We start from the raw sequence: 24,203 nt of genomic DNA, 5'->3' as shown, positions 1-24,203 counted from the left end.
ACATGTATGAAACCTATTAAAAACTGGAACAATTTCATATTAAAATATATATCTAGGTCATACAAAAATGTATGTTTAAACAATATATATGTAATACATTTTTGGACATCCTAAATGTAAATCCATCAGTATATGTGGATATTATACAAGTGAATATAAAAGATAGACATGTTTTAAAAATTGTTACAAAAACATACTGAAATGTATATTTTTTTGTATATATGTATGTATGCGAAAATTATATTGGCTTATAGGTAACATATATTGCAATATCACTATTGATATAAGGCAATATGTATTACATTACATATGGGCACAGACATAGATATAGATATCCGCCTATATTTATCATAAATACATGAGCGATGACAATAAAGTTGCTCCACAGCACACACCTGAAGCGTGGGTGTGTGTGCGTTTGTGTACGTATTGTTCTAAAGGTCAAGTGCTCTTCTCAGAAAGATTGAATATGTACATGTAATTGTAAGTGTTTTTCCCGAACTCGACACTGTGCCTCTCTCCTCCACACAATGCAATCTCTCCATCTTCCACCCCTCCCTCACATTCTGTCCATCCTCCACAGCAGAATGAAAAGAGCTATTTGCATTGTGTGTGTGTGTGTTAAGCATGTCTCCTGGGCCTTTTTGAATGTATTCTATGGGTGCTTCAGCTATGCAATTGAAGTAATGAGAACACTCCACCCATCTGGTCATTGTGTGCGTGTGTGTGTATGAATGTTTATGACCCCAGATGAAGCAAGGAGTTGCATCGCTCACAAGTAAAACCAGTGCTCACCCAAGACTCGGTTTCCTTGACTAATCGCTCCTAATAATAGTCCTAATGAATCTAGAATGTTCTTGATGGTCACGGTTATGCTAAATCCATTGTGGAAAGAGGAAATTCATCCTACAAACCCTTCAGATTATATTTCATGATGTCCTTGATTATTATATTATGTTTGCTCTCAGCTTCAGAAAGGTTTTGCTCTAAAAGGAGGGTGTTTGCAGGAATGTGGGTTATAATGCCTAGTCATTAGTGGTGATGTGTAAAGTGAAGAGGATGTCTTCTTTCTAACCATCATTTAGATAAATGGACTAATTTCAGTAGGTAAATGTGAGAAAATGGGAATAAACAAGTGAGCTGCCTTGCTGTCTTCTTTTGGCCTACATGGGCAGCTGTCTGTGAAGTGTGGCCCTGTCCCAAATGACAAAATTGATGTGTATTTGCAGACTTGCGATGATCATTGGTTTACACTTTGTTCGTATTTTAGCCGGGAGCAACAGTTTAAATGTAAAATGTCTTGACAGATTCTTACAAACATGCAACTTTATTGCTTCATGAGACGTTCATTGAAAATTGTGTCATTTATAATGGTCACAGACTACGATTTTTTAGCCTCAGACTACGATTCCATCCAGCCAGAGGATATCAAACATGTTTAAAATTAGCTGATTTTAGAACACATATTCTTTTTAGTTGTCATGCGTCTCCTAGCAACAAGGCGCACGTTTCTGGGTGAGTTTGTTGTGATCGGAACAACTTTAAAGTCTGGTAGTGTACGATCCTCAGTCATTTAACACTAGAACCATCCGAGGTTGCTGTATACCTAAAACCGCCAGCTGGTAAATTTTACCCATGCACATTACAACTGTATTTATATGTCTAAAGAACATATTATTTCACTCTATTATGCCACTGTCTTCACAAAGAAGTGTCTAGAGTCATGAAATTATTATGTTTAGTCATCAACTATATTTGTATCCTGTTGTTTTATGTTCAAGACTTTTTAATGCAGGCTACATTAATCCATAAGGGTCAGTAGCCTAAACTAAACTAAACTAAAAAAAAAAAAAAGCCTGCACTGACAACAGAAAATAGAAGGTAGTAGCCTAAATATTTGAGTGGTGTAATATTATTATACAATGTCATTAATCAATATATTAAGATAACCCATGTTATTTAAATGACTAAAATAGCCTATAGACAATAATGAGCAATAATAATTCACCACACTGCATAGGATGATGCGATGACAAATTCAAGCGCACAGCTTCACCTAAATATTTATTAATTTGTTTAGTTATATCATTTATAATTCATATAATGAAACTGATAACCGCTAAATCAGTGAGTGAAAGGCATTGCCTAGAAATGTACAATGTTAAAACATAAGCAGCAAGAAAATGACAGTGCGAAAAAACATGCATTATATAGCGGAAAAATTTGACCCACTGGCGCTCATAGGTATAAATGCCCCATTTTTTGATCTGGTTTTATCTTAATAATTTTTTATAACATTGGATTGTAAATTACATCATTTTAGTAAATGTCAATGACTGTGAGACTTGAATGTTTTATTTTAAATCTGTTATGTAGCCTACATTTGAAAAACAGCCACGGGTATCATTTACCCCGTGGTGGTTCTAGTGTTAATGACCCGTTTTTCCTCTGTGACTATTATAATGTCAGTAAGTGTATGATGCCTAGTGTTTTAAAATCTGTTCAGATTTTAAAAGTCATGTAGTGTATTCCAGCCTTAAGGGTGAGTACATTTTCAGGATGATCTACTTCTTTAAATGTGATGAATATTCATTTGACATACAATACATTATAATGTTGTGATGCCTAAATTCACTTATAGCATTTAAAACAATTAACAATTTTTTTTGTCAGTGTTTTATTTTTAATTTATTCAGACAAAATAGTGTAGAATTTTAATATCAGTAATTTAGTATTTTAGTATTTTTTGTTACTTTTTTTATTTATTTTTTACTATTTTTTGTTGTTGCTATTTTAGTATTAATAAAATTATATGTAACTATGTTATCATAATTAACATCTCGACTCATCTGCCATTTTGAAAAATATAATAATAATAATAATTTCAGAGCTCCATGCAATGAATTCTGGGATTGCCTGGTATGCATTCGTATAGTTATTGATATCAAACATTTTCATTTTTACAAAATTTAATGTACAATTATAACTAGTTAACGTTGCTGTTTGGGTCTTTCTAACACAATGTCTGAGGGAGTGCAAATACCTTCATCTTTTTATTTTCTAACCAGTGTAATCAATCCCTCATTATTTTTTATAAAAGGGCCCATACACAAAAAGCTCGCCATAAGAAGATTTCTTAGAAGGCAACAACCTTTTCATGAATGTTATGCTATTTGCATAGTGGGCTAAGAATATTTTAACATCTCAGTATTTCAGGAATGAACCAACTTGCCTAAAAGATCTTTATTTTGAAGTATTATTTAATTGGGCCAGTGTTAAATATTTGGGTGTTTGGAGGTGGGCCCCACACTCCTGCCCCAACCCCCCCACCCCCGGGTGAGTGCTTTTAATGGGTTTGGCCCACTTCAAAATCCCTTTGAACTGTCTGAAGTCTGGCTCTCTCTGATACTGCTGGGGTTTTGAAGTTTTGATTTATAACTGATTAACCTTTTGGATTTTACCAGATACTAAAATTGACAGACATGTACGTACATGAATGCACAAATACACGTTCCATCAGCTTTCTCTTCTTCTGAGTTTCTGACTGCTGGTGTTCTATCTTACTCACTCTCTCATTCTCTTTCACTGGTTAGTTTTTTTTCTACCATGCAGAATTTCTGTTCTCTTGTGTTCTTCTTAATAATTCATTCACCATATTTGCTGGATGCTTCTGTCTCTGTATAGCATGCATACACACACACACACACACACACACACACACACACACACACACACACACACACACACACACACACACACACACACCTACAACATATCTTTAATTAAAATAATTGAATTTTCAGGTTTTATCAATTATTTATGGCTTGTTAAAGGTTTCTCACAAATGCATCCCATTAGTCCTATAAAGACTGTAAGCGTATTAAATGCTATATCATTCCAGTTCAGTGGTTATGATGAGAAGAACTCTGTAGCTCAGGACAAACTCCTGCATAACACAACACTGCCAGAAAAAGAGAGAAAGAAGATATAGAGAGAAGACAGAAATGAGAGAGATGTGATAGTGGTCTGTTGATAGTGATCCGAATTTTAACAGCAGATGACAAACAGTTGCCCATCTGCCCATATAAAACTGGATTCTCTCCAGGGACCCAAAAGACATAGTGAGTGAGAGAGTATATATATATATATATACATACATGTATATACTCTCTCACTCACTCTGTCTTTTGGGTCCCTGGAGAGAATGGAAATAGTACATCACATTACTACATTATGTGCTATTTTTCATCTTTAGGCTGCTAAATTACATTAGTTGACTAAGTCACAGTTTTTGTCATAACAATAAAGCATACTAAAATTTAAACTGAAAAAAAAGAAAAAAAAAATCAAGTGGAAGAAACAAAAATGCTGGTGACTGAGGAAAAAAGATTTAGTGTTATCTTTAATCTTTAGTCACTAAATCACTTTAATAAATCTTAATCAGACTAAATCATTTTAACTAAATCAATTAGTATTAACATTTTAATTTATTCTCTTTTTAAAATTAGTCAATTTCATATTTTCATATTTTACTCTTTCACTGTTATATTTATAATTTTTTATATTATATTTTTAGTATTCTAAACATATATTGTTACTATATATTTTTATTATTTTTTATTTCAAATTCTTGAAATAAAATTTAATTTCAAATTCAGTTTTATTTCAAACTATTATTTCACCTTTTATTAATTATTATTTTTAATTTTGCATGACTGTTATTTAATCTTTAATAATGATTTTCTGTAGTTATTCTAAAACTATATGTACTGTATTTTGAAGTGCCAAACAAACTTGACTTGTTAATTTTCAGGTTATACTTTATTTTACATTGAATTTGCATTTTTTAATTTTACTTTGGCAAAACAAATGTACAGTTTTTGTCATACCAATAAAGCACAATAAAATTGAATTAGAGAAAAAGGGGAAAACAGAAGAGAGGATGAAACAAAAATGTTAGTGATCAGGGGAAAAAAATCACTCATAAATCTTTAGCAGTCATGTGCATTGTCTTTTAAACCAATCAACACGTCTTTTTTACCCAGAGATCAGCATGACCTCCCATATCGTGATGTCATGACTGCAGCAGGTCATGGAGTCACTATGATCTCTCATCCAATGGAAGTTTAGTGCATAACACATGCACATGATCTCATCCATACAGCGATTCCATATGGATTTGTTATTCCTGCATCTGCATCCATTACAAAAGTAGGATAGCTGTCTGTGTGGCCTCAGAGAGACACTAGAGTTGTGACCAGAGAAGGTTGAAATGTACGTGGATGTGTGTGTGTGTGTATGCTGTCACACAGTCTGAAGCAGAGCAAATGACAATAGATCTCTTAATGAGATGGTCTGTGTGCGTGTGTGTGTGTCCTGAAACAGTTCTAGCTGATTGAGGGGGAGGGTCTCGAGAGAGCTGAAGGGGGGCCTGATTTGACCCCAGGGGTCGTGTCTCCCCACTAGACCTCATTTCATTTAATTTTTACCAATAAAAAGACTCTCTCTCTTCTTTCTTTCTGACTTACACACACATTCATTAAAGATCTGCCAAGCTTTGAAATGTTACTGAAAATAGATCTATTATCATGCTTCTTATCCTCTTAAGCACAGACAGGAATCATTCCTGAACACATGCACAATAAATGAATATTATGGGTTAAATACAAGTTAAGCTCTATTGACATTAGAATAGACAATAATTTTGACTAATGACGCAATTACAATGGAAGTCTATGGGGCGAACACATGATTGTTACATAGACTTTGTTTCTGACATTGAATTTGCATTTCTGTGATTTTTTTTTTTTTTTTTTTACATTACTGTTCGAAAGTTTGGGGGCAGTAAGACTTTTTTTAAAATAAATGAATATGCTTATTCAGCAAGGATGCATTATACTGTATCAACGTTACAGTAAAGAATGTTACATTACAAAATAAAAAAAAAAATAAATGCTATTCTCATTCTCATTTTCTGTTCATCTAAGAATGTTTCATAATGATTTCAACAAAAATATTAAGCACTACAACTGTTTTCAACATTGATAATAATATGAAATGTTCCTTGAGGACCAAATCAGCTATTAAAATGATTTCTGAAGGATTGTGTGCACTGAAGACTGGAGTTATGATTGCCGAAAATTAAGTTTTGCCATCAGCCATCAGAGGAATAAATTATATTTTAAATTATAATGCAATAGAAAAAGGTTCTTTTAAATTGTACTAGTATTACGCAATATTAATGTTTTATTAAATAAATGCAATAATATTAAATATTACAATTTTTTTTATGTGTGTGTGTGAGTGTGTGCAAATAAATGCAGCCTTGGTGAGATAAGAGACTTCTTTTGAAAAATAAATAAATAAAAATCTTACCAACCCTAAACTTTTGAATGGTAATGTATTTTCTAGAATGGTAGCGTATCAAATTTATTTTTTTTGACAAAATGAGTAAAAAAGTCAAAATAATTTTTCATGGTAATCAATAAAACATGTATTTAGGTAAGAGATTAGAAAGTATACAATGTTACCAGTAATTACTGCAAATTATCTTACCAGTTTTCATGTTTTAACTGATATACTGTTCATATATCACAGTTTTTATGCTTATTAAAATACATTTTAAAATAAATACAGTATATATTGGAATAAATACATATATGTATGCCGTAAGCCTACTGTATATATATATATATACATATCATGTATGAATGAAAACATTTACTAAGGCAACACAGTGACAGGACCAAACTACATTGCATATTAACAACACAAGACATAAGAAAATCACAGCCCACATTATACTCAAAGCATAACCTCAAAATGTCACAACTCAGAATGATCACGCAACACAATGGCGGATATCAAACCGCGCCATAAACCAAAACAATGCAGCAGATGCTGCCAGATGATATGATTCTTGACTGCACTACAGCCACAGGAAACCAAACCCACTTTAAAAGCTACTGTACAAATGTAATGAGATCTGATTATTCTGCTGCACTTCCTGGGGTCATATAGACACGGAAAACTCGATCTACTTGTTTTCAAATGTTGAGAATCAATTTTTCACACTTGGCAGACATGATTGGAAGCGTTTAGTGTTTGGAAAAGTGGAAGACATCAGTGATGTACTGGAAGGGGAAGTTACTTTGTGGTGCGATGCCATTTAGTTACTCTCCTCTTTTTCTCTTTCCATCTAACAATCTCTTCCCACCCTTTATCACACCCTTCTGTAACTCTTTCTCTCTCTCACACCCCTTCCCCTGCCATCTCTCTCCTTCTGATCCATTTTTCATGCTTCAATCTATTTTCTCTCCTCCATTTGCAATGGTTTACTGTAACTTGTCCCCCTCCTCGTCCCAATCTGTGAGTGCATTACGAGATTCTCTCTCTCTTTTGGTGTCTTTCCCTTACCCCGTCTCTCTGCATATTATCTATTCCTCTCATCCCTGCTCACGTAGTCTTTTATCCCCATCATCCACCAACCACCCCCCCCACCACCCCTATCAAACAAAACACCACAACTAAACTAATCTGCTCGCCATCCCTCTGTTTAAGGTTATAGCCCAACCCCCCCACCGCTGTCCCTCTCTGCAGTAATTGCTTGTGTGATCCATGATACTTGCTGCTGCTGTTGCTGTTTTTGTTGACTAGATTGGAGCACTGAGTCCCAACATATACACAAATACATGCGCAAAGCAATAAAAAAAAAATACATATTTAGACTTTTATTATGTCCCATTTTTGTCAGACTTTAAATATAACAGAGGTGAAGCAACTATTATAACCTACTCTTTTAGATATTTCATCCCCCTACTTTTTGGGCAGTCATTGTGTTTTAAGTGCTTTGATTTGCTTGGCTGCAAACAAAGAAAAGAAAAAAGAAAAAACGTATATATATATATATATATATATATATATATATATATATATATATATATATATATATATATACGTATATATAAAAATATATATATGTATTTTTAAATAATATTAAAATAAATAAAAAAATACATTTTTACCTAATACTTTTTAGAAAATAAAAACTTTTATTCAGCATGTATGCATTACATTGATCAAAAGTGACAGTAAAGACATGTAAAATGTTACAAAATAACTTTTGAACTTTCTTTTTTAAACCTAAAAATATTAAGCATAGCAATCGTCTTTTTTTTATTATAGTGATGATAAGAAACGTTTCTTAAGTAGTAAATCAGCATATTAGAATAATATCCAAAGGATCATATGACACTGAAGAGTGGAGTAATGGCTGCTGAAAATTCAGCTTTATCACAGGAATAAATTATACTTTACAATATATTCAAATAATAATAATAATAATAATAATAATAATAATAATACAACTTATTTTAAATTGTAAGAATATTTCACAATATCACTATTTTACAGTATTTTTAATCCAACAAATGCAGAATGTAAATGGCTAGCTTTCTCGAGGTATCAATTATTATAACTTCTAGATAAATGTCATGTCACCTAGCTAATTAATATTCATGAGTCCAGCTTATAAGGTTTAAAATACAATTCCACCCGGATAAAGCATCTAAATTTAAAGGTTGTTGTCTGGGCCAGGACACAGCTTTGGTGAGCCCATATTCACGGCTGTGGTAGAGAGAGGAAGAAGGGACACAATGTGTGTGTATGTGTTTGAACATGCTTAAACATGAGAATCTCATATTCAGATGAAACAAATATATACTTTCACATGAAATCCTGAAACCAGCGTTCTGACCGGTCAACGAGGCAGGATGTCCACTCACTCAGGGTCACCTTTTTATTCTTGTTCTTGTCACATGATCTATGCGCGCACACACAAACACCATACTGTTGAAATCTACAAGTGGAGTCTCTTTGCCTTTGTCTCTCTTGTTTTTGATTTCTACATCCCCCTATGTCTTTCTCGGCTGCTATCAGCCGTAAAGGACACCACTCACATTAGAACAGTAGGAAGGCAATAAGCATCAACAGCTTTGAATGAGGGAGAGAGAGAGATTGAGAGATTGAGAGGATGAGCGAGGGAAGAGAGATTGAAAGAGGATGAGAGAGAGAGTGGTGGGTGACATCCTGAAGGCATGTGTACAATAATCAGAAGGGTGCTGGGGAGGGTTTGCAGTAATATTATGCAAATACAAAGAAGGTCAGACAGGAGAAAACATCATAAAATCACAGTGGCGAGGTGATTGTGTGTGTCTATAGGCACTAGTGTCTTTTTCTGTGTGTGTGTTACTGGAAGAATCTTTGAGCGCAGTGCTCCAGTGGCATCTGCTTATAGTGAAGCTTTTTCAGATCTCTCCTGCTTAACAGAACGAACCTTCTCTGAAAAAAAAAGGGCGAAAATAGATGGAGAGAGACAAAAGAATAAAGGATCAGGACTTAATTCTTTTATCACAAATTCACAACTGAATACAAGAAGATTCCCTATCATCCATCGCCTGAGATAACTTTTTATGGGTGTCTGATTAGAAATCATAGAAAATGACTTTGAGACTTATTTATCCTCATTTAATATTTAAATGAAAGTCTTTTGAAGTACTTTACAAGTATTATATTCAATTAGCCTTCAATTAGCAAGCTAACAGCTTAGCCTGCAGGCTTAAAATTGTGCTGACTGGTTCAAAAAAAGAGTTACGTCCCAAATGAGGCTATCATACACTGCACCCTTACACTATACACTATGTATTTTGACATAGAGTGAATTTTAGAAGGGTAGTGTGACTAGCATCTCAAGGGAATGCTTAAAGTTGGCATAAAAAGGATATTCACAGAGGAGACACAGAGGAGACCGTTGACAAAGGAATTGTTGAATAAAGTCGTTATTTTTGTTTTCTTCGCTTACAAAAAGTGTTCCCGTCGCTTCATATAAACCCAGATTGCATGTCTGACGGCAGATGGAGTATTCTGACGACGACTTTCATACCTTTTATGGACCTTGACACTGCTATTTACTTGGCAGTCTATGGGACAGTCTCAAGCCTCCCGCTTTTCATCCAAAATATCTTAAATCGTGTTCCGAAGACGAACAGAGCTTTTACGGGTTTGGAACGACATGGGGGTAAGTGATTAATGACAATTTAATTTCATTTTGGGGTAGAGTATCCCTTTAACTCTGTACCCTTCATTTTTTTCTGTTCAATAATCTGTTTCACTTGGATGTGTCACAATACTGAAGGGATCAGAATGATGTATTGCCGTTAACTTTAGCATGATTAACCCCTTTCTTTCCACTACAAAGGGAAATCTTTAAAGGGGTCATAGGATGCCCATTTTCCAAGTTGATATGTTTCTTTAGGGTCTTAATGAAAAGTCTGTAACATAGTTTGGTTAAAATTTCTCAATGGTAATTGTCAAAAAAAATGTAAAAAACAGCTCTTTTCAGAGCAAGCAGTTTTGTAGCATTTTCCTTTAAATGTTAATAAGCCCTGCTGACCCCGCCCCTCTCTTCCGAGCTGCTCTCTGAGGGACTGTTTACTTTAGCTGCATTCATCATGAAACTTGCTAATTAGCACATTGTTAGGAAAAGTGATTTACAAAGATTCTTTAAAAACCTTACACTCACTTCTTCTGTAGGTGAAGCTGGATCATGAATGATTTGCTCGAACATAGACACATTTATGTAGATCGGGGATGCATTCTCTTCAAAAACAAATGTAATCCACTACCTCTTCAGTGGCTCAGATGTCGGGAGTAAATGACGACAGCTATGTTCATTATTACATCCAACAACAGAACACCACAATAGCTTAGGAGTCATTCTTGTCTACATCTGCTCCGGTGGTGAAACAATGGCGGACTGACGACACCGCACTCAAGGCGGGTCTAAGGTAAGATGCCGGTCCAGTCTGTGCTGAAACTCTACTGTCAATCAAACCATCGTGGGAGGGGCCTGTTTTTGTGATGTCACACAGACAGGCATTCTGAGATTGGCTCAATTTGAGAAAGGGGTAAAGATTTGAGCAGATTAAAAAAAACCACTGGGTGAATTTTTATCATTTTAGGGTGGTTGTGTACACACACTGCCAACACACATTTCAGTTCAAACAACTTGTAAAAAAGTGCATGTAGCATCATTTGACCCCTTTAAAGGATCTTTCGGTTAGAACTCTATTCAGAGTAGTTGTTATGGTTTTATCAGGGTTCCCATTTAATAATTTAAAGATAATCAATGTGCAGGTGATCAATAATAGGAGGTTTTTTTTTTTCTCAATCAAAATACCCTAATGCTATCAATTTACTTGCCTGAAGTTTAATCTTGAGACATTCTTGGAAGTGGATGGATGTGTGGATATACATGAACCAATAGTTTTTTTTTTTGACTCATATATTTATGAATCTTGATGCAAAAGTGGAAAGTGTGAATAATCTAAGGATGGCATTGGCCTTATGTGTAAGTGATTTGAGTGAGTTCAGTGCGTTTCTTTGTGTTACCTCTACAAGTTGGGTTCGCTGCGTGTGTGTGAGGCAACTTTGAGAGGGAGCGGCTGGTGTGTATCTCTCTCCCATTCTGCTGAGGAGTAAGAACCAGTCCAGCAGACGGTACAGGAGCTGACCGAACTCTTTCTCAGAGCATTCAGCCTCGCTCACTGACAGAGAAACCACAAGAGTGTTTTTAGACAACATCACTCAACAGTGATTGAATGTGCATTTAAGTATAATGAAGCTAAAACTTTTTGTGTAAATACTGAATAAAGGAAAAAAAAAGAAAAAAAGAAAGAAATCATCACAGGAATTCAAATGGTTTCCACAACAAATACCATTACAAACATTACAAACCATCAACTACTAACCATTAAAACAATTAAAAAATGGTTTCCTGTAGTGTGTTTTTAGACATATTTCATAAGGGTTTAGTGGTTTTAACAAGTAACCAATAAAAGGCGACAAATTACCAATAAAGACCTACAGGAATCAATACAGTTTCCATTAAAATCAATACAATTCCCGTTATAACCAGTAAAACCATTATAAATTCTGTGATAGTTTCTGTTGTTTGTTTGTTTTCAGCTGGGTGTGTGTGTGTGTGTGTGTTTGTGTGTCTTTCTACCCAGACAAGCTCCACTATATGCCTTGCCAATGCGTCGTTTTTTGCGGCAGGCCTCCTTGTGAAGAAGACACTCGTTGCTGTACGTCTTCCCCATAACGCTGCACACTGCTGCCCCCTGCCTGTAGGAAACAACATCCACGACTGGGTTTGTTCAGCGTTAAAACAGCAGGTAACAATACTAAACACAAAGAACACAATTCAACAAACCATATAATTGTGCAAAAATAGCTAATTTTGTAATTGGAATGAGAAAATGCTCTTCATATTTTTTGTTGTTGACATCACAGGCTGTGCGTCAAATCAAACTGTACTATTTTGAGGCAAAATCATCTGTCACTTAGTAGAAGCAGCCAAATTAGACAGATGCCAACATGGACAGGTTGTGCAACATCAAAAAACATGAATACAATTACACAAGTTAAAAGAAAATACAGACTGCATTCATCTCACTTGCTGTGAGGATAAAAATAGCTTGTGCCTATCAGTGTTTTGAGCAGTGAACTGTCATAAAACCATCAAATGAGACATTTAGAAAACCAAAACTGTTGATTTTAACATGTCATGCAATATATTTATTTGTACTGTAGACTTAGCCTACTTTTTTAATGATAAATAACTTAGCTACTGTGTTGGCTGACTACTTGATGTAGAAAGAAGTAAAGCTATTGTTAATGAATCAAGTTTAAATCTGTTTAATTGGTTGTTTTAATATGTTTAACTACATAAGTAAAAAACTGTTTGCCTGGGATGTTTTAATAAAATGTCATATTATTTTTTAAACTACATCAGCATTTTTAAAGTGTGTGCCCTCAAGCACATCCTTTTTTCCCCCTTTCTTTCTTTTTTTTTCTGCATGTGGCATTTATCTGCATTAACGATTAAGTGCACAGAGTGAATATACCAGTAGTAAGATGTCTGGGTTGCTGGTTTGATTCCAAGGAGTCTGTGAGCCATAAGGAGTGTCTTACGTCATTATTCTGTTCTTAATCATGACACTGAGCTCTGAGCCGCACTGTTCATGCCACTGGCTCACTGTAAGTAGCTTGGCAATGAAATCAGCTCAGGTGTCTTGGAAAATTGTTATTAGTTTGCTGGAGTGTGTCTTACTGTGGGCAGGTCTTTGGACACACACATGTAGGAGTGAGAACTCCCTCCTCCTTCACTATTTGGCACCAGGAACCAATAGAACTGTGACATTTCAACAACTTACACAGGGATTCTGAAGAGGAGAAAGAAAGAAAGAAAGTTTAAGAGTAAAAAGAGGAAGCAACTTTTTATACTAAAATAAATAATGTTCAAAACCAGTCATAAAATAAGAGTGACTTTAAATAACTATCTCACCTGGATCAGCCGTTACTCCAGTCTTCAGGGTCACATGATCCTTCAGCTGTCCGTTAGATACAATGCTTTTATAGAAAACAGTAATGAACTGCAATTTATTTTTCAAATTTCCTAAGTGCTTTTCTTGATCTTTTAGATCTTCAAATATATGAGCGTGTTTAAGGCTTTATGAATGAGAGTCATATTGCGAGAGCATGTGTGCAGAAATATGCTTTAAAAAAAGAGAGGCACATGAATGAAGAATGCATATGAAATGAAGAAGCATGCACATTTACAGCAGTCTGTTAACCATTATGGCACAGTAAGCATGAAATCTTTTACAGTTTTTTACAGACTCACGCTTTCACTCACTTATAAACTCTACCTCTCTTTTAACACTTTTGGATTGATAGTATTCTATGATAAACTTCATATAAACTTTTTTTTAGATTTAATTATTTATTCATTTTTTAGAAAAATTAATAAATTTTTGCTTGTTCCACGCAGCATGGAATATTTTCCATAGGATATTTGGTTAAATTGAACAATTCAAACAAACATTTTAATAAATAATTCATTTTTTTTTTATTTGACTTGCAACTGCTTGTTAAATCCATGTTTAAAATGTAGTTAAACATCACAATAAAATAAATTAATAAATTACTTTCTAAATTGACAAATGGACATATTTGCACATTTAATTAATGTTCCAAAATGCTGTAAAATATAACAATAAATAATAAATTAATAAATAGGCTAATTTAAATGTATTTTTGAAATTGCATTTCAAAAAAGCATTTCCCAATTGCTTTTCATAATCTTAACTTATTATTGTTTCATATTTAAAATAAGAGCACATTAGCAACATGTTCTCATGAAAGCAACTATAAACCACTTTCCTTGATGACACCAAGATAAAGGGTAATTGTCAAGAACAACAGATGACAGAGCAGTTTCATGGCTCATGGAAGGACGCTTATGGATCTGAAACATGCGTTCAACAGGTGACTTTTGAAGTTTCAATCCGGCAGAGCTCTGACTCAGACTCTCACCCAGAATGCACTCAGATGTATAAAAAGTTTGTTTCTCCAAATGAAAACTTTCCAGAATGAGTACAAGGGAACGGGGACTGTGTTTAAAATTTAATCATCATCTCCCAAAGATTTGAATCTTCTTGAGGATATCGTGAGAGTTCTTTTTTGTTTCATCAAGAAAGCACAGAAATAATGAACACTGCACACAAGATATAAAGAAAAAAACAACCTCCACATAAAGATCTACACTATCAACCTGATATGTAAAAAAATAAATAAAATTAAATTAATTGTAATAGAAAGCATAAGAGATCATACTTATAAATGTCAAGATAAAAGACAAAGCACAAATCTTGATCAAAGCCGATTCTGTCTGATCGCTCTCCTCTTTAAATAACTCACAGTAGTCTCAGTATTGTGTATAAGCCCCAGAGTGCTCATTAGAAGTGTGTGTGTGTGTGTAGAATGGAGTGGCCCCATCATTGGGAAGTCATTACTGTATGTTATGGCTCAGAGCAGATAGAGTTACTTTAACAGAGCAGTCATCCTGACAGAATCACCCTTTTCATTCCTTTGCCATTTCTTTTAATTGGTGTAAAAATTCTTACCAGAGTCTCTCCTCTCCTATGTTCTCTCTTTCCATGCTATTTAATCACTTTGTCTTCTTCTTCCACACACACACACACACACACACACACACACACACACACACACACACACACACACACACACACACACACACACACACACACACACACCTCCACTTACACATGGACTGTGAACAACATCTAAAAACAATGCAAACCTAAACTCTCTCTTTTCTCTCCTCCTAATTTGTACTGTGTTCCTCCATCTGTTTTTTTTTGGCCTGTAAATCTTTTTGTCTGTAAAGTAATGCCAACATGAGAACCAGAGCACTTCCACTCTCTCTTTCTCTTTCTCTTTCTCTTTCTCTTTCTCTTTCTCTTTCTCTCTCACACACACACAAACACACACACACACACACACACACACACACACACACACACACACACACACATACACACACACACATAAACAGATGAGATCTAGGGCACTGGGCCGGATGGCATAAGTCTAAAACTATGCTTTGAAATTCCAAAACAAAACATTTTTTCAAACTGTTGAGTATGTGATGTCATAATAATCCACAAATCTTCACACTCAAGCAAACTGAGTGACAGAAAACTTCATTTGCATGAGTGTGTTTGTGTTGTTTTTTTGTGAGTAAAGCTTTCGCAGGTGCCGATGTGTCTATTTTAAAGACTTTTGATTATAGTCACAGGCAAATACATAAATTTGTGTCCTCGTTGGTGTCCTGCAGCCTTAAGTATCTGACCTCTGTGCCCTTTGACCTCAACATGAATCATTTTGTCAGGACAGTTTGTTTGCCATTCTTCACTTATGCTTTTGTTTTTGTCACATTGGTGGGAGATCTCTCCCACATGTTGGTTCATATGTTATTAATTTAGCATAAAAAGGAGACAAATGCTCCCATTATGCATAAACAGAAACACACGCAAATGTGGAGTGATGGAGCCCTCAGCAGTGCTGCATTGGAGCCCCAGCACTAGAAACAGTTGTTTGCTGGCGCCATCTGGTGGTCACTGGATAAAGTCAGTGCATTTATACAATATGGATTTCAGATTCTGACTGTTTTAAATTAACTTCACAGCAATAAACATGAAAATAACAGTGTTGCAAAGTTCATCAATTATGAAACAACTTCAGTTTCAGTTGTAAAAAAGCTCTACAGAAGCAGAGGATAATAATGTCATTATTCAGCTCAAGTCAGTTCAATGTTAATTAAGTTTAGTTTTATCAGTGTTGATGTTGCCAAGTTCATCCATTATGAAACAATGTAATGTTCAGTTGTAAAGCAGACAATATTATTCACCTCAGTTCGAAAGTGAAGTGAAAGTGAAGTGACGTGGCCAAGTATGATGACCCATACTCGGAAATTGTGCTCTGCCTTTAACCCATCCAACTGCAGACGTACAGTAGTGAACACACACACACCCTGTGAACACACACACGGAGCAGTGGTCAGCCTCGGGGAGCAATTGGAGGTTTGGTGCCTTGCTCAAGGGTCTAACCTCAGTCGTGGTATTGAGGTTGGAAGAGAGCACTGGTCATTCACTCCCCCCACCTACATACAATCCCTGCCGGACCTGGGAAAACAATTTTTGAATGATTTTCTTTCCCTCAGAGAGATGAGTTTAATTTTATATTCTGGTAATATTTTTGTAAATATTGTTTTGAATCAGTTTATGCTGTGAATAGCAAGCTCCAGAAATTTCAAAAAGTCTATATAAAATGGAAAGGGACTGAAAGGGTTCATGACATATGTATTTACTCCAGCTAAAGGGGAGGTCTAATGCTATTTCATGCATTATGACTTATTTACTCTGTTAAAGAGTTGGATTCTCATGCTGAACATGGCTTAGTTTAAAAAAACGAATTGGATGTATGATGGAGTATTTCTTTGCCAAATACACTCCTTCAGGGATTGTATTAGTTTTGGAATGTTTTTTTCGAGTATGGGCCTGTTTGGCATCATAAAGGACGGAATTCCTTGTATGGGCACTTCTCCCGGTTATTATTACTATTTATTTATTTTAAGTTATTTGTCTTTTATTTAATTTCGTATGTTAAGCTTTACAAGGTGTGATGTTTGTTTTCTCCTTTGTTTTTCCTGTAGAGGTTCTATCTGTTCTGTCCTTTATGTATCTGTTTATTGTTTGATGCATAATAATAATAATAATATTTTTAAAAAAGGGCACACGTCAACCAGAGCGAGAACAAGAGCATACCATCAACGTGCTTCATTCGGGTTAGCAGCGCTGCACAGGACTTGCTCGAGAAGAATGTCTGCAAAGAAGTGTATTTTTGGTTGTGAGGGAAAGATAACCTTTTTCAGCTTCCCAAAGAACCCAGTGTTAAAGGGATAGTTCACCCAAAATTGAAAATTACACCATGATTTACTCACCCTCAAGCCATAAGTGTATATTACTTTCTTCTTTCAGACGAATACAATTGAAGTTATATTTAAATCCAAACACTCTTCCAAGTTTTATAATGGCAGTGAATAGGTTCAATAGTTGACTAGAAGTACAATAAACTGCGCCAATCCATCATAAAAAAAGTGCTCAACACGATTGGCCTTTTGGAAAGAAGAGCTGTATCTGTCTTTTATAAATCTGATAAAACCCACTGAATCTCCAGTAAATATTTTTGACAACATAGTGCTACATTTTTTTGCTAAACAAGTTGGCAGCATCTCTCTTTTATACTTTCACAATCGCAGTCTGTTTGAAATGTTGAAATCTCTAAGGTTTCTGAGCAGATTAAATTTTAACATCTGGAGCAGAGAGTTCTTCCCAGTCTATCAAGGAAGAAAAAACATGTACTGAACTGTGTGTGCAGTGGAGAGCAGGGTACATTATTGCAATATGCACAAATACAATGGAATTCTTAAACATGCTGATCCTTAGTGCCATTCACAAATCACAAGACACCACAGCCATACAACGTACAACTAGCCTATATGGCAGACAACACGAAGCAGCAGACAGCAGGTATAAATTATTAAAGTGGTGAGGTAACAGACCAACAGATCTTTTCTTTCAAATAGTGACGTGCATCCAAGTTAAACGGATTATCAAAAAAGAATAAAGTGTGAAGGACTTGGAGGCAGATTTGAATGTGAGTTTGCAATTGATTGTACTAAAGGGGCTCATTTTATACATCACCATTATAAAATAATTGTTAACTGAAATCAAATAAAGTATTAAAAATGTTAACTAATTTAACTAGTTGCCAAAGCAACATTACATTTATTTTAACTTGTTGCACTAAAACATGAAATAAATAGTAATAAAATCATATAGACATTTAAAAAAAAACATTTAAAAAATAAATTAAAAAATAAAAAAAAAAACAAAAAAAAAAAAACAAATCAAAAAAATCAAAAAAAAAACCAACAACAACATTATATAAAAAAACAGTACTAAAACAACAAAACCCTCAGTGAGTTAAAGAAACAGGATTCAGGCTGGGAAATTTCCACAATAACACAATAAAGGGACAGGGGACCCACCCTTATACATGTTGTCTCAGGCATTGAGAATTTTATCTATCTACTCTCTCCACAATAACACAATATAGGATCATTAAAATAACACAATATACAGTAGTGTTAGTTTTAGTCTTTTTTTGTAATTTGGGTTATTTGTCCTAATAAACTCAACAAAACATCATACAAAAAAAAATAAAATATTGCACATAAAACTGTACATATGGGCACACATATGGCAGTAAGTGCAAAATGTGTATTTTATAAACAAAAAGAGCCAACAGACTAAAGAAGACATACAACTTGACCACCGCATGTGTTCAATCCATTTTTTGGCCCACACAAGACATTTCTGTCAGATTGTCAGGGGAGCTTAATCTGAGAAAAGAAATATGACAAATAACAAATAAAAAATTAAACTTTAAATATCAGCATAATTTTTTAGAGTGTGTGTTGTGAACGCGTTGTGCAGCTGATGCAGATTCGACGTGTGTCGCATGGGTGAGAGACTGAACAAACGGTAAGATGAGGGCTTTACTTTAGGGTCAAGCAATAATTTTCTATACAGAATTCACACGCACCTATACATCGAATTCCACAGCTGTACATTTTCCACTGTACCAAACCCTATACTAATTACACTATACCATAGCCTACTCATCTGGTGAAGGAAGCAAACATCATGTAAGAGTAAAAAAAATGACATAACCATATCTATTTATACTACGGGGCCGTTGAATGCTTGAATCTGATTGGGGCTGACGAACGTATGAAACATTGTGGTGGCGAACCCGCATTAGGAGTTCAGATCATATCACTTCGCATAGAAAACTGTAATCAAAAACAACAACATGACGTTTTTAGAGACGCTGCTGCACCACACAGCTCTCTCTCTCTCTCTCTCCTCTCTCTGCTGTCTCTCTCGCTCTCTTTCTAATAACTTCATTAATAACTGCACTATCAACGCTCAATTACCAGCTTTAAAATGACATTGTGAAACCAGCAAAAGAACGCGTTGGATGACATATCATACCCACATAGCGATAAGTACAAAAAAACCGAACGAATCCCTTTAAATATATCATCTGATAGATGTCTTGATGTGTGGTAACCGTGGTATAGCGACAGTCCGTGACCGAATCAACCTCAGGTGTGCATAATAATTCAAACGGCCGCGTCGTCAATACTTGAATCACAGCTTAAATAGGTTTTGACATCGACAACCCAAGTGCATTTTACCTCAAACTTTGCGTCTAGTTAACTTTCTAAAGTAGCAATCGCTTCTCGGGTCGACATTAACACACTGACAAAATTTATTCCTAAAAGAATTAAAAATATTTTTTATACCACTTTTTAATATGTGATTGTAATGGTTTTCATTCACGAGATACCAAACTTGCTTCCAACCCTCGTTCTCATGGAGACGCGGTGTGCACAAAGACGAAAACGTGCGCGCGCGAGTAACGTTATGTGAGAGAGACGCGTGAGTGAGAGACGCAGGGAAATGAAATGCAGCTGAACGTTTGCTCTATGAAAGACATTGACAAAGACGAAAACTAAGGACATAATCTATAATTTTATTTTATTTTAGTTTAGTTTTGCCAGTACACAGAAACAGTTTTGGTTAGTTTATCGTTTTTTTTGTAATGCCTCGTTTTTATTTTTATTTCATTTACACAATTTTTTTTCCCAACTAGTTTTTCGTTTTTTTCGTTCGTTTTCGTTAACGATTATTACCTTACTATTACTTTTCCGACAACGTTGAGTCGTCTCACCCGACCAACCGCGACAATCCATTCTAGGGCCGCTCATGCAATACTCAGGTGCTCGCGTGCAGCGCTGCAGCCACGTAAAGAGAGTTTGCCCTTCCCCTACCGACTTTCACTTTCGGAGGGGTGCCCGAATATGGAAGTGAGTGAGGCTTTGCGATGTTTTTTTATATATTTATTTATTTTTTTTTTTTATCTAAGCCTACGTGAAAATCTGCATCCATTGTACGACGCTCCCGTCAACAGAGCCTGCCCGGAGCTCGTGCACTGTGAATAACATCCCACATAACAAGTAAACATAAACATGCCAATACCAAATCTCACCACCGCCAACAGAGCCCACACCAAACTCCAGCACCGCCAATCAACGAGAGCACGGTAGCAGCTCGCCTCGAGCTCGGTGGGGCTGAGAGGTGGTTTGTAGGCGCGGGCCAAACACTGAGCTCACGCGGTGGGGCTGAGAGGTGGTTTGTAGGCGCGGGCCAAACACTGAGCTCACGCTTTTCGAACACATCAGCTGAAGGCAGAGGAAGACAACCCGCCTGCTCTAGCGTTATGAGCTAACAAACTACCTGTTTTAGCGCTTTGATATCGTAGGCGTTTATGTAGAAGCTCAAGTGACTCGCTGTGAGCAAGGTGCGGATGAGGAGGATGCTGGAAAGTGACGAAACATCACAAACATCATGATGGAGTCTCACTTTAGTAACGTTATAGCATCACTGCTGTTTCGCAGCTTTAGCGCTGTAATACTCGCGAAAGGATATTTATAATGCTGGATATCGATTCGAAAATAGGAATATATGAGTATCTGTTTTCACACTGTTTACCAACATGTTCATTTCTGTTTTAGTCTATGCTCTGGAAAATTCGCGCTGATTAGGTGGAAGCTTTTTCTCATTTCTCTGGATTATTTTAGCAACATAGTTGCTTTCTAGCAGTTTAACTTCGCTGTTTCAGTGTGTAATATATGATGTAGTTCATAGAATGAGTCGGCTTAGTACTCAAGGCGTGAGCTGTTTTAAATAAGAGTTTAAAGTTGACCGTGAACTCTTGAGCTTTGAGTTTAACATTGACATCGACATCATGAATAGACGAGGCTGATTTTCATCGAACAGGTGAGTCAAATATATAACGCTTATCTAATATTTTTGTGTCCACGTACAGAGATGGTATTACCGTAAGAGAATCGTTTCTGATTCAGATTCATATTCTTTAACGGTTGATTCAACGATTCATTTAGGACTTTTGAGGAAGAAATATCTGGAAAAAAAATGCAGTTCTTGTAGTTCAGTTACAGTTCAACATATTAAGTAAGTATTAATTAAACATTGAACAAACAAAAGTTGTGGTGTTTGATTCATAATTTTAAAATGCCATTGATCAGTGAGTGAGTAAGTGATTCCTCTGAGCTCTGACTGATTCACAATTGTGAATAAAAAGTCGCTAAATGAACTTTATGAGGTATTTGATTCGCTTATGGTGTTTGTTCAGAAATCAGAGTATATTTATCACGTTTTGCTAAAAGAACTGGTTCATAAGCGTAATTACCCAAATTATAATACAAACCATACTATCAGTACACTTCATTATACTACAACAACAACAACAAAAAAAAAAAAAAACATAAAATGATCATTTAAATAAAAATATCGGCACAAAGTATTGCCAAAATGATTATCGGTCTGTTTTTATAGAAACATCAGCATAGTTTAGGATGGTGTTCTGTCTACATCTGCGAAAGAAAGAATGCTAATGGAACTGAAAGACATACTAATATATATATATATATATATATATATATATATATATATATATATATATATATATATATATATATATATATATATATATATATATAATATAAGAACCAGTTCTTGGTTCCCAGCTCTCACACAAAACTGTATTTATAGATAGATCTGACTCGTTGGAACATATTTGTTCAAATACTATGTTTAAATACTAAAGGGTCATATCTGCTGTTGTTGTGCTTATTTCATTGCATTCACATGGGGTGAATGAAATTGTACTATGCAAGTCTTTGTACATAATAGTGAAATGTTCTTAATGGTCCATAACATTTATGCGATTGAACATCCTAGCTCAGTTTGTATGGTTTACCAGATTCACTCCGCTCAGTTCAGATGTTGTTCATGCTAACGTTGAACTGCACTGCTATTTTGAGAGCAGAGATGACCTTTGCCCCCTAAACTACAACTGCTTTTTCTACTGGTGTCCATCCAAGCAGCAGACAGAACAGAGATAACATTTTTTACGCAACACAGCCTTTAGGATAGTGTGACTTAATGGATTTTTACATATAGCTATCCATTGGACCATATCAAATATGTGTATTCAAAGAATTCAAACACAAAGGGCATCAAGGGAGAGAGAACTGAGGGGTAGGCCTAGATAGACTTTGATGTCTGACATAATGACTTCCGCTATGGTCTTGTCTTTCAGTAACCAGCCCTGGAAATAACCAGAGATTATAGTAATGCATTTAGAAGTATCATCACCCTTTTTAATACATACCTCTTAGGTTAAGCCTTTATTAAAGTTTTTTACTGTATATTTCAATGCATGCTAGCACAAGGTCAGATTCTTAGACACTATGTCTGGAAAGAATACAATGATTATGGCTTAATGTGCACATTTGGATCAAGATTGAATCATGTCAGTAAAGAACATTTATCTGTCATCTTGTCATTTGGCACCGGGGTGGGGTCACACCACCCACTGACTACACTTCTCATTCTTTCTGTTTATGAAGATTGCATAGCTGTCAGTCAGTGCTGATGTTAATGGCCATGAACTGTCAGAGATGCAGACGAGACGGTGTTAAGCCAAAGCATCAACACACCCCCCTCCCCAAAATTAAAAGTCCTCACTTAGCACTTGTGTTGACGGACTGTGTGTGTCCTTGACAGGTGCAAGGATCTCTTGTTTATTGCTCTGGTTTGCATTGGTGTTGAATGTTCCAGCAGCTGTCAGGCATGTGTGTTTGTCTGTTCACCAGTTGAATGCTTCTATCAAACTATAACCTGATAAAAAAATGTCTTATAGCTTTGTCCTCATGACTGGTTTAGCGTCAAATATCTCTGAGGGGTGTTTATTAACAGCAGTGTATGTTTGGTGATCATCCTGAGGCCTGTCAGGGAGCTCCAGTCCATGAGCTAGATTCCCGTATTTCATTACAGTGAGTGTAATGTGGTATAATGTGAAGTATCCAGGCAGATAAATGTCTGTCCTCAGCGCCAGACAGCTGTTCGGTGGTAACTTTAGTTGTCTGCATTGTACACTTACATGATTGATATGGGATGCATGGATATTAAAACTCATACCTGCTAAGCTGATAATTATTTTCATGCTATGACTTATGACTCATAGATGGCCGATATTAAAATTCTGTCCTGTTTTGATTAAAAAATGAAACTTTAAATCAAAAAACAAATTTTTTTTTAATTGTTTTGAATGTCGAAATTTTGAAAGTGAATTTGGGCATCACTGCATTTCAGTGTACAGTATGAAAAATGGATCTTCATTTTGAGACTTTAATTTTGAAGATTACATGTAATAGTGTTATGAACCAAATTAGTATATTAAAATGACTTCTGAAGGATCATGTGACACTGAAAACAGGAGTAATGATGTTGAAAATTTCTTCAAATTTTTTGTAGTGGCTGTTATGACGGCAGTTTTGCCACCCAGAAACTCATTGCTCACATTGTATTGTAGACAATATCAGCTCTCTTCTGTTTATCGGTGTGTGGCCTTCCTGTGAGGCTGATTCATATTTTTCATAGACTTTTTGATTGTTTTGGGTGTCTAGAGTGTAAGATCATCCTAGTGTTCATGTTCTGTCTTTCTGATCCTCATATAGTGTGTATATTTGTATGTTTGTTTATGGCTTTTTATTTTTTTTT

At 35.4% G+C, this 24,203-nt stretch overlaps 1 long non-coding RNA gene across 1 annotated transcript; it reads right to left on the bottom strand.

Annotated features, from left to right (window-relative positions):
* Positions 1-11,004: 11,004 nt before the first annotated feature.
* On the bottom strand, positions 11,005-13,288 carry LOC122148269. The gene is made up of 3 exons (XR_006162215.1): positions 13,172-13,288; positions 12,065-12,183; positions 11,005-11,603 (listed from the first exon to the last, which is right to left on the bottom strand). It is a non-coding gene; the product is annotated as an uncharacterized LOC122148269 (long non-coding RNA).
* Positions 13,289-24,203: the final 10,915 nt, after the last annotated feature.

The sequence above is a fragment of the Cyprinus carpio genome, chromosome A17 (assembly GCF_018340385.1).
Source record: "Cyprinus carpio isolate SPL01 chromosome A17, ASM1834038v1, whole genome shotgun sequence".
Lineage (NCBI taxonomy): Eukaryota > Metazoa > Chordata > Actinopteri > Cypriniformes > Cyprinidae > Cyprinus > Cyprinus carpio.
Note: the sequence above shows the minus strand (reverse complement) of the source record. Positions and strands in the feature narration are given on the sequence as shown.